The sequence below is a fragment of the Lactuca sativa genome, chromosome 2 (assembly GCF_002870075.4).
Source record: "Lactuca sativa cultivar Salinas chromosome 2, Lsat_Salinas_v11, whole genome shotgun sequence".
NCBI classification, from domain to species: domain Eukaryota; kingdom Viridiplantae; phylum Streptophyta; class Magnoliopsida; order Asterales; family Asteraceae; genus Lactuca; species Lactuca sativa.
Window position 1 is genome coordinate 82,759,379 of NC_056624.2, and position 11,069 is coordinate 82,770,447.

Genomic DNA, 11,069 nt, shown 5'->3' on the forward strand with positions numbered 1-11,069 from the left:
TTGCATGATTCCAAGTTTCGGTCCAATTGAAACTTGGGTGATGAGAGTCTTTCCTTATTTGGTAAATCTAGACATTACCACAAATAAAAGAATCAATTTCATATTTCCACTCTTGCTCTTAATGGAATCATATAAGCAACAATTTTTCCTCAAATGCCATTGTAAGGATATTTTAAAATAAATAAAATCAAAAATTTTTCTTTTATTTTAAAACTTTGCGGAAAAACTTATCCTTAAAATCCATATGAAAACTTGTTGTTATCTATTCCTAAGCAATATCTCATAACTCCTAAGAAGTAGCTCAAGAATCCGATTTTCAAACTATGCGATAGAAATCCATCTATGCGATCAGATTCAACATATTCTTTCTTTAAGTTTCTTCACTTTTCTTTGATTCTTGAAACATCACCATGTGACCCAGTCACATCATGTATCAAGAATCTAAGAATAGAAACTTAACAGAGTTAGATAGTGGACTTTACCTGAAGTAAAGTCAAACTTATTGACTTTAACATCCTTAGGTAAATTTGGCAGCTTCGCAACCAATGCCCCTTTCTTTGGCGATATAAACATATGGACCCTTTGATAATGGTACACGAGACTATCACAGACATAGCTTTTCTCTTTAGCATTTGGTCAACCGAGTTGACTATGGCCGATCCCTTTCCTTTGGGAAGAGAATGTTTTTCTGGATTTCCTGTGTCACTATTGTGAATGTCCATAAAGTTTTAGGAAGTTAATCTTAGCAAATAGATAAGATCATTAAGGGTCTTGTCATAGTCTGTTTCATAGGTGTTCCAAAAGAACTCACTATGTGACTTAGAAAGTAGTTGAACCACCAACTTTCTCAAGACTTTGACACCCAACTCTCCCGGCTTGTCAATATGTGAGTACATCTCCAAGATGTGACCACACCTAGACCTTGCCTTGCCAATTGGGCTTGAGTGAATTTAAACCTTTTCAAGAACTTGTGGGTTAGGGAGAATAATTGGAGGAGGAGAAAAAGTATGATATCCATGGGACATCATCTTCATTAGGAAACCTTATTTCAAGAGATTTGGGAAGATCATAGGTGTCTAAACCAGACATCTTTTGGGAGATATTCAAGATAGTTGATTTTAAGTCCTTAATATGACACCCAATATGAAATATTAAGGCTAGGACCCAACAAAATATTTTATAACTTAGAAGAGGTATGCCGTAATCCAAGCTATAAAATATTTGAAGGTAGGTGAATGACGATTCACCAATTTCCACCAAGATAAACGAAATGTATTATTAGCTTTTAATTGGTTTTGAAACTCCTAGATCTTTGAGATTCATTGAACTATTCAAAGGCATGTTTCAATCTCGAGTGTGCCCTTCAGGTTTTGTGACTGGGATGCCGAGGATCACAAAACAAGGTGTGAAGTAACCATGCAAATTACTTATTAACCTTAAGTGTTTACCCCTTAATCGATGTGCCGGTTAACCACACACGCTCCATCGATACTATGATAAACATTAAGTTACCCTTTGCCTACCTTGTTAAATACGAGTTAGTGTGCCGGTTAACCACACACGCTCCACTAACCGACTTAAACAAAGTGCAAAGTGAAATTTCATGGATTAGCACCTTATTCACTTTTTCCTAAGTAACTAAGATTGGGTATTATTAAGAGTTTAGTTACTTAGTATTTATCATTAATACTTTTAATGAAGGGAGAATTATAGTCCTGTCAAACCCGTTCGGCTAACAACCCTCCACCAGTCAAGCAAGCGGTGGGTGAGAGTGGACACCCATTAAGTTGCCATTTTATAGGCAACAAGCTTATACCCACCTTATAGACCGGCTTCGTGAATGAGGCGTACTAGCGGTAAGACTGACTTTACTCTTATATATATATATATATATATATATATATATATATATATATATATATTATTAACTTATAATATTATAAAGTATAAAGGTTGAATTTTAACTTTTAAAATTCTAAGGGCTTGGGATTAAAGTATTCATAAGTGAAAACTTTTCAAATTCGAAAACTTGAGGGCAAGTTTTGAAACTATTCAAAACTAATTAATTGCATAACTTATGTGTTTAAAGTAGTTTTAATCCAAAAACTCTTCAAGTTCCATAACTTGAGGACAAGTTATGGAAGACTTTAAACTAATAAAAGAATTAACTTTTCTTTATTTTATAACTTATGAAATTAATTAAGCTTACACTTTATTTATTTATTAATGAAGTGACTCTTGAACCTCCATAACTTAAGGACAAGACTCTTCATCTTTTGTAAGCATTGCCAACTTTTATGAGTTTTATGAAACTTAAATGTGACTTTTCATATAACTTGAGGACAAGTTACAAAAACACATTTTAGAATCAACTCTTAGATTAATTTGGATTGAAAACACTAATTTCACATAACTTTCTATTAATCTAAGAAACTCATAAGTACAAGATAATTCAAATTAAACTTTTTCATGTAATTAGTCTAAACCTTAAACTAATACAAAACATGAATCTATTGACAATTATCTTTGAAAATGGATTAGCATGAACATTACCACATCAAAAACAAGTTTATAAGTTCAAAAACAACTTAGGGTAATGTTCCTAGTCCATTTCTAGCCAAAAACCTCGAAAATATGCTGTCTGGGGCTCCTACTCGGCGAGTGCATGAACCTACTCGGCGAGTAAGATGATTTTACTCATGCACTCGGCGAGTTCATCAGTGGACTCGGCGAGTCTAGTGCCCAGAAAGCCAGAAAATGGAGTTTTTCAGCATTTTTCAGCAATTTGCATCAAGTATAATAGAAAACAAGCCTAGGCTCTGATACCACTATTGGGTTTTGAGCATTCTAACACTCCTAAGTGTACATGCAACCCTAAATACCTTGGATCTATGTTTTCTCTATTATACATACAAATAAGAACATCCAAGGTATAATCCTAATCTAGCATACAAAAACAATGAATGTAACAAGATAGAATACATACCTCTTTGATGTAGAAAGTCTTCATGAAGCTTGAGTGCCTAGCCCCAATAGTGTGGAAGCCTCAAATGGAATCACAATCACCAAAACACTTAGAATAACTTGAGAGAATTCTACAACTCATGAAATCGGCTAGCCCTTTTTTTCACACTCTAGTGGCCGATTTTGGTCAAGAATAAGATGCTTATATAGTTAGGGTTACACCATGTAAACCCTAATTAACATGGCCTTTCATTTCCATGATCCATGGGTACAAATACACCATGGAGCATCCATAGACCATCCTATGGGTTTTAGCCCAACTTGATTATCCATGGAGCATTAGCCCACTATACAAGTATGGATGATTTACACAATCAACCCATATATTTAATTAGTCTTCTTTTGATCACTTAATTAATCCTAGATTAATTCTTGATCAATACTAATTAAATAATCTTATTATTCTTATTATTAATATACTAGAACTGATAATATATTAATAACCATAAGTGTCTTATTTCTCTCATTATAGTCTATCCAAGTGCATGACGGTATGCAACCCAAATGGACCATGCCCGGTCGGGTCAAGTCTTACCAATTATAGTTATGGACTTAGACATTAATCCAACACGGATTACAAACCCTGTTCATTAAATCCATGAATGTTGTTGGAGCATTGGTTAGTCCAATTGACATAACCAAAAACTCGTAGTGTCCATATCGCGTTCTGAATGCAGTCTTCTCTATATCCTGCTGTTTTACCTTCAGCTCATGATATCCTGACCTTAGGTCGATCTTTGAAAAATAACTTGAACCTTGTAGTTGATCGAACAGGTCATCAATCCTCGGCAACGAATATCTATTCTTTATTGTTGCCTTGTTCCGCTCTCTATAATCGACGCACATTCTCATACTTCCATCTTTCTTCTTCACGAATAACACTGAAGTACCCCAGGGTGATGAACTAGGACTAATGAAACCTTTGTCTAATAATTCTCAAAGTTGTATCATCAGCTCCTTCATCTCCGTCGGTGCTAATCGATAAGGTGCTTTTGCTATTGGCGTCGTCCCTGGTAACAAGTCTATTTTAAACTCCACTTGTCTATCAGGCGGTATTCCAGGAAGATCTTTGGGAAATACTTCTGGATAATCACACACGACAGGAATGATCCACATCTCCTTTTTCTCCTTCTTAGCATCGATCACGAATGCTAGATACGATGTACATCCTTTGGCCAAACACTTTCTTGCTTTCATCAATGAAATGAGTCCAGAATTTACTCTATGTTTATCTCCATACACCATAAACGACTCTTTCCCAGGCGGGTTTACTTTGACTATCTTGTTCTTGCACAATATCTCGGCGTCATTAGCACTAAGCCAATCCATTCGAAGCACGATGTCGAATCGTTAAGTGCGATAGGCAATAATCCCTCGTGGAACTTATTCCCATTCAAGTCAATTAAGATGTTTTTCATACGATGACTAACAGGTACAAACTTGCCACTAGCAACTTGGACTTATAAAGCATTATCTAGTCTATCGACAGGCAAAGCTAGTTTTCTACCAAATTCATGCGAAATAAAGGAGTAGTTGGCTCTAGAATCAAATAAAATTTGGGCAGGCAATTTGTTAACGAGAAAGGTACATGAAGCGACATCAGCTTCATCTTTAGCAGCTTCCAGTGTCATCTGGAAGGCTCTTGCCTTCGGCTTTTGCGGAATATTGGGTCTTGCTGCCTCCTTTTTCGGGCAGTCCCTCGACATGTGTCCCTCCTCACCACAACCATAGCAAACTTTCTTGGTGAGTGTGCATTCGTTAGCATAGTACCCTAGCTTTCCACATTTAAAACATGTGGCAACTACCTCACATTTTCCATGATGCTTCTTCTTACATTTGTCATACCATTTCGCTTTGCCTCCTCGTCCTCTCAAACTAGACTTTGAGAACTTGTTTTTCTTGTTGGACCTTGAAGGTCCATCAAATTTCCTCTTTTCACCAACCTCTATCCTTTCCAGACCCTTTTCCTTTTGCTGGGCCTCCACATTCTTAGCTACACGAACAACTGTTTTCAGAGTGGTTGCCATCTTGACTGTCCGGCCAAAGTCGGCAGGCAGTCCATTAGTGAACCTCTCAAACTTGGAGAGTTCTGTTGGCACTAGGTTCGGAAATAACTTCATTTTCTCAATAAATGTAGTAGCATATTCATCTATGCTCATCCTCCCCTTCTTCAAGTTTTTGGTCTCATTGTTCAGATCAATCAGATCTATCACTAAACAATACTGCACCGTTAGTTGTTCCAGTAACTCCTCTAATGACATTTTCAGGGCTTCTCCTCGTGGCGTAGTATCTGCCAACAACTTCCACCAACTCAAGACTCCAGTCTTCAGTTGTCTAACTGCAAATACATTCTTCTGTTTGTTGCTACAGTCGCATCTTTCAAATACGATCTCCATTTCGGAGATCCAATCCATAATCTCAACAGGCTTTGGGCTCCCAGAAAGACTTGGCGACTTGGCGCCCAAGAAATTCTTATACATTCGCCCATCCTTGTTTTTCTCCATTCCGGGTCATTCCTTCGTTCTTCTTGAGTCCCAACTTGACTCAAAATGCGACTATTATTCCCTTCTTCCGATTGATCAGGAACCAGTTCGGGTTCCACAACGGGTATGATAGGTTCATACCTATTTTCATGTAACATCTGTCACATTTCTTCCCTTTATATCGATAACATAGGCCGAATCATAGCTTGCACCCCAGCCATTGTTATTGGCTCTAGTGCAGCAGCTATGACAGGTATTTGCTCAATCACCGGTGGTTGATTCCTGTTTTCATCCGCGTTTCCAACGCCACTTCTGTTTCTTACCATTTTTGATCTACACACCGAATAAGATGAAATTAGATCCTCATCTATGATAGATAATTACATCATCCTTATCACTCCGAAACGTTTATATGTTAGTTCTAATACTGTAGATGTACGCTTAGAATCCTACACACATAAGGTTTCCAGATCCGGTTGGCAACATACCATAGATCCGAACAAATTATACCATATATGGCAATATATAACATTTAGCACATCAAAGCATTTTAGGCAGCTTGCTAAAAGATACTAGTGCTCGTGTCTATAATATAACAGACACACATCTCACAATCTCCACTTAGCATTCTAAGTTTAAGTCTAGAAATCCTACAAATTCCTAGTTCGTTTAAACTAATGCTCTGATACCAACTGTGACATCCCCAAAATCACGGCCATAAAAGACCGTTTTAATTTATGCTTTTTAAAATAATTTCAAAGAAAATCTATTGATTTAAAAGAGTTGCAGAATTTGTTCCCAAAACAAAATATGATAAATAAAGTTTATCAAAGCATTTCATCAAGAGATGCATTTTCATTATATAACAATATTCGGGTTGTCATGTTTCGATAAACAGACCAAAAGCATAAACAACAAAAGATAGACCATACAACAGTTACATATAAGAACTGGCCTAATATCAAAAGATCTTGATAAGTCATCCAACTTATGCTCTCGCGCCACTACCTGTAATACAACAAAACTGAATGGGTCATGCTTGGGAGCCTGGTGAGCATATAGGGTTTTCAACCCACAATAAATAATTATATTTAATTTCAACAACCAACAATAACCCGATTACCCATTCCCGTTATCCTCACTTTAAGTCCCTAAAACAACATTTATCTCAAGGGACCTAATCTAGGAATTTCATCGGGATGGACTTTACCACGATGGGTTTCCTCAACAATAAATGTCCTATGGCAACAATGAGGGGGATAGAGTACACCGGTGAACAAATCGTTCATAACACCTACAGTTTATGAACCTGCTAGCGTTCCACAGAACTGTCTAGAAAGAGTCTGTGGTCGTTATCCATACTCCGCTGAATAACTAGATAAACAACAACAACATCGAGGCCTCTCCTCTGCTTATCACACATCAACTATGTACCCATGTTGTACCCAACATATTAGTAGATAAAAATATATATATATTTTTATACATAGTTTAAAACCTGTATAACATTGTCATTTAATACATATTCCAAACAACAGATGAGAGACATACACAGAACACGTATTTCATAGACAATAAATCATATCTATGAGATAGAAGAAAGTGAATATACATTCACACATACAACAACAAAATATACACATAACACGTATTTTGTATAAAATACTTCATAATTATGCGTTAGAAGAAAGTAACTACACACTCACTTGATCAGAAGGTGATCGGATAGCTCTACAGCTTGTAAAAGTAGTATTCTTTGGTAGATCTGGAAGATCTTCACAAAAATTGGCTTCTCGCGGGCAGAGCTTCGGCTCGGGAATTGCACTCCTCGGGATCTTCTGGGCTTCGGGACTTGCTTCGGGGCTCGAGAATGATATCGGGGCTTCGGGACTTGCTTCGTGGCTAGGGAATGATATCGGGGCTTCGGGGTATAAGTTGCACATAAAACGATGCAAAATGGGATATAGAGAAGAGATTTTGGCAAAAGAATCCGGCTCCCCTCGCATGCCTTTTATAGAGGTTGAAGCCTCGCATTACGCTGGGCGTAATGCTCTGCTACATGGGGCTACTCCGAATTTGTTCACTGCATGCGTCATCTGAGCACTTGAGTGCGAGGCGGGTCACGCTTCGATGTAGGCTGGGCGTACTCAACTACGTTGGGCGTAGTTCAGATTAGATTGGTGACTCCTTCGGATATCCATCTGAATTAAAGATTAAATAATAAATATTAATTATTTAAAAAATTCATAAATTCATATCTTCTTCATTCGAACTCCGTTTTCGATGTTCTTTATATCCACGCGTAGGTGAGACTACGCTCTACAACTTTCTTTTAGACTCCGTCGGCTAATTTTGACTTTATTTTATCATATTTTGTTTTGGCAACAAATTCCGCAACTCTTTTAAATCGATGGATTTACTCTGAAATTATGTTAAAAGCATAAATTAAAACAGTCTTTTCTGGTCGTGATTTTGGGGATGTCACGGGAAAGCAGTTTTGGCATCGAGCTGCTATATTTCATAATCATGAAAGATAGCTATGGAGAGCATAATCCTAACATACTTTATCATGGCCACTAGTTAGAAGGTCTCATCATAGTCAATCCATGGGGTTTGAGTAAAGCCCTTCACAACCATTCGTGCCTTGAATGTGTGTACCTTTCCATTCATGTCGGTCTTCTTTCTTGAAGGTCCATTTTCAACCAAATTTCTTTCGACCAGGTTCTTGATCAAACAAATTCCAAACTTGGTTATCATACATCGACTTAATCTCACTATCCATTGCCTATTTCCACTTGGCACCTTTAGGGCCTACCATTGCTTCCTCTGTAGGTTTATGGAAACCATAAAACTTAGGTGGCATGCTAACTCTACTAGAATGTCTAAGAGGTAATTAATTGTCAATTGGCTCAATAGGATTATCATCGTCTGGTTGAGTTCTAGTAGCTTCTAAAGTTCCTTCACTAGCTGACTCTTGAATCTCTTCAAGGTCAATTGTTCTCCCACTGTCCCTCTTTGCATATGGGCTCTCTCTCGTGAAAGACCCGTCATCATATTAGAAAGACCATGTTCTCACACTAGTTCAGTAGAACAAATATCCAAAAGACTTATATGGGTAGCCAATGAAAATACACCTTTCACTTGTAGGTTCTAGCTTGTCATGAGTCTCTCGTCCAACGAAAGCTTCACAACCCTAGACCTTGATATGTTCTAATGAAGGAACTTTCCTTGTCCATATCTCGTAAGGTGTTTTGGTAACTTTCTTGGTAGGGACAAGATTTAGGATATGGGCGGATATCTCTAAGACATAGCCCTAGAAAGAATTGGGAAGAGAGGCTCGACTCATCATGGAATGAACCATGTCTAACAAGGTCCAATAACGCATCTCAACCACACCGTTAAGTTGTGGTGTCCAAGGTGGAGTGAGTTGTGACACAAATCCACAGTCCATGAGATAGTCATGGAACATGATACTAAGATATTATTCTCCTATGTCAGATCAGGGCATCTTTATCTTCCTACCTAATTCATTCTCCACTTAATGTTTAAACTTTTTGAATTTTTCAAAGGTTTCTAATTTATGATTGATTAAGTAGATATAACCATATCTGCTATAGTAATTTGTAAATGTCACATAAAACAAATTAGTATCCCTGGTGCTGGATCTGAAGGATCCATATACATCTGTATGTATGAGATCAAACAAACCCTCATCTCTTTCACAAGATCTAGTGAAAGGTGATTTTTTCATCTTGCACAAAAGACAAGATTCAAATTCATCATTTGGCCTTAAGCCAAATGATTTCAACACTCCATCATTTTGGAGTTGGGAGATGCATTTCTTGTAATGTGCCTAAGACGAAAATGGCACAAACATGCCTTGTCTAAACCATTAGATTGATCAATATGGAATACATTATTTCCTAAACTATCAAACCAAATCAAAATTTCATACACACTATTACAAGGTAAAGGTTCAAACATAAAAATGCTATTCATATAAACCAAAATCAATCCATTCAGAACTTTAATATATCGAAACCTTGTCTAAAAAGGGCATGAAAAAAAATAATGTTTCGCATCTTTTCTGATGAATAACAACAATTAACTATTTGTAACGCTTGGAAATGAAGATTTTCCTTGTTGCCCTTTGAAATTGAAAGAATGGCATTATGGCCCTTGTAAGTAGTACGCGGGGCATACAACAACTTACGCTGGGCATACCTCTGGTGTACGCTTAGCGTACTAGTGGATGTTGGTCGCGGGCCTGTAGCCTCGTACGTTGGGCATATGAGGGGGAGGTAGAAAACCCTAATTTTTCGTGTTTTACCCTATATAAGCTTTATGTTAGCCTATTTTGATCATTCCCTAGCCAGCCTCCATAACCTAAAAAACCCTAATTCATTCCATAGTCCATGTTTGGTGATCTTGAGCTCTTGTGAGGTGTTTGTGGAGGGTTTTGGTGATCTAGAAGAAGAAATTGAACTCAAAGACTAGTTCTTTGAAGAAAGGCTTCGAGATACAACATTAAAATCTCCTTTTGGTCGCTTGGAAGGTATAATGTTCAAACCTTGCCATTATAGTTCATGGATCTACTTCTTAGCACATTTTTTGTCATTTTTATCCTTTTGGTTGATGATTCGGAGTTAAGGTCATTTTGGAACTTGTCTTCGTAGATCTGGATATTTTATGGATTCCTTGGGCATAAAGGTGAAAAGTTTATGGTGGTTTTGGTCCCCATGCATGTATTAAGTCAAGTATTAAGCTCCTTTGAGTTCTAGAGTCCCATTTAGCCATGCATGCGCATAAAGTTGGCAGCTTTATGTGACTAACCACCTTGGGGAAGTTAGATATGAGTTTGGATCAAAGTCTTAATGGATTAAGTGCTGATTTTGGAAAGTTGACCATGGTTGGTGCATATTTACGTCGTAAAAGTTTGAATGTTGCATGTACAAGCCTTTCATGCATTACGCTAAGCGTACAGGCTGAGTACGCCCCGCGTACTCAGCTGGCTTGGACTTCTTCATTTTGGGCTTCGATTTTCGGCTTTGGTGTCTTGGTCCATGTTGGGCTATCTTGATTTTATGGTTGGGTTTTGTGACTTTATTTCGCTTTCTTGGGTGAAGGCCCATGAAAGGAATTGGGCCTAATTTGGAAAATTGGGCCATATTTGGGCCTTAGATGCTTATTTTGGATTTTTGGCTTTTGGTCACCTATTTTGGGCCTTGGCCTTGGGCCAAGTTTGACGAAGGGTAAAAAGGTATTTTACCCTACTTTGGACTCATAGTGTGAGTCAGGAGCTAGTTATTAATGTGTTGTCATTTTAGTGTTTGGTAGCGCGTGGACTTTAGCGAATCCGTAGTCAGAGATTTATTCGTGGGTTCAGTTGTTGAGGTGAGTGTCCTCACGGTACTATGGGTCAAAAGCACCAATTTTGGCCATTTGGTTTATCTCTTATAGGAAGACTAGGGGGTGACCCTTGTCATTTGCATGAAAAACCTTGAGGTTGCTCCTGGAAAATCCGTATGCAAGACCAGAGTTTGGACTCTGGTAGTTAACTAG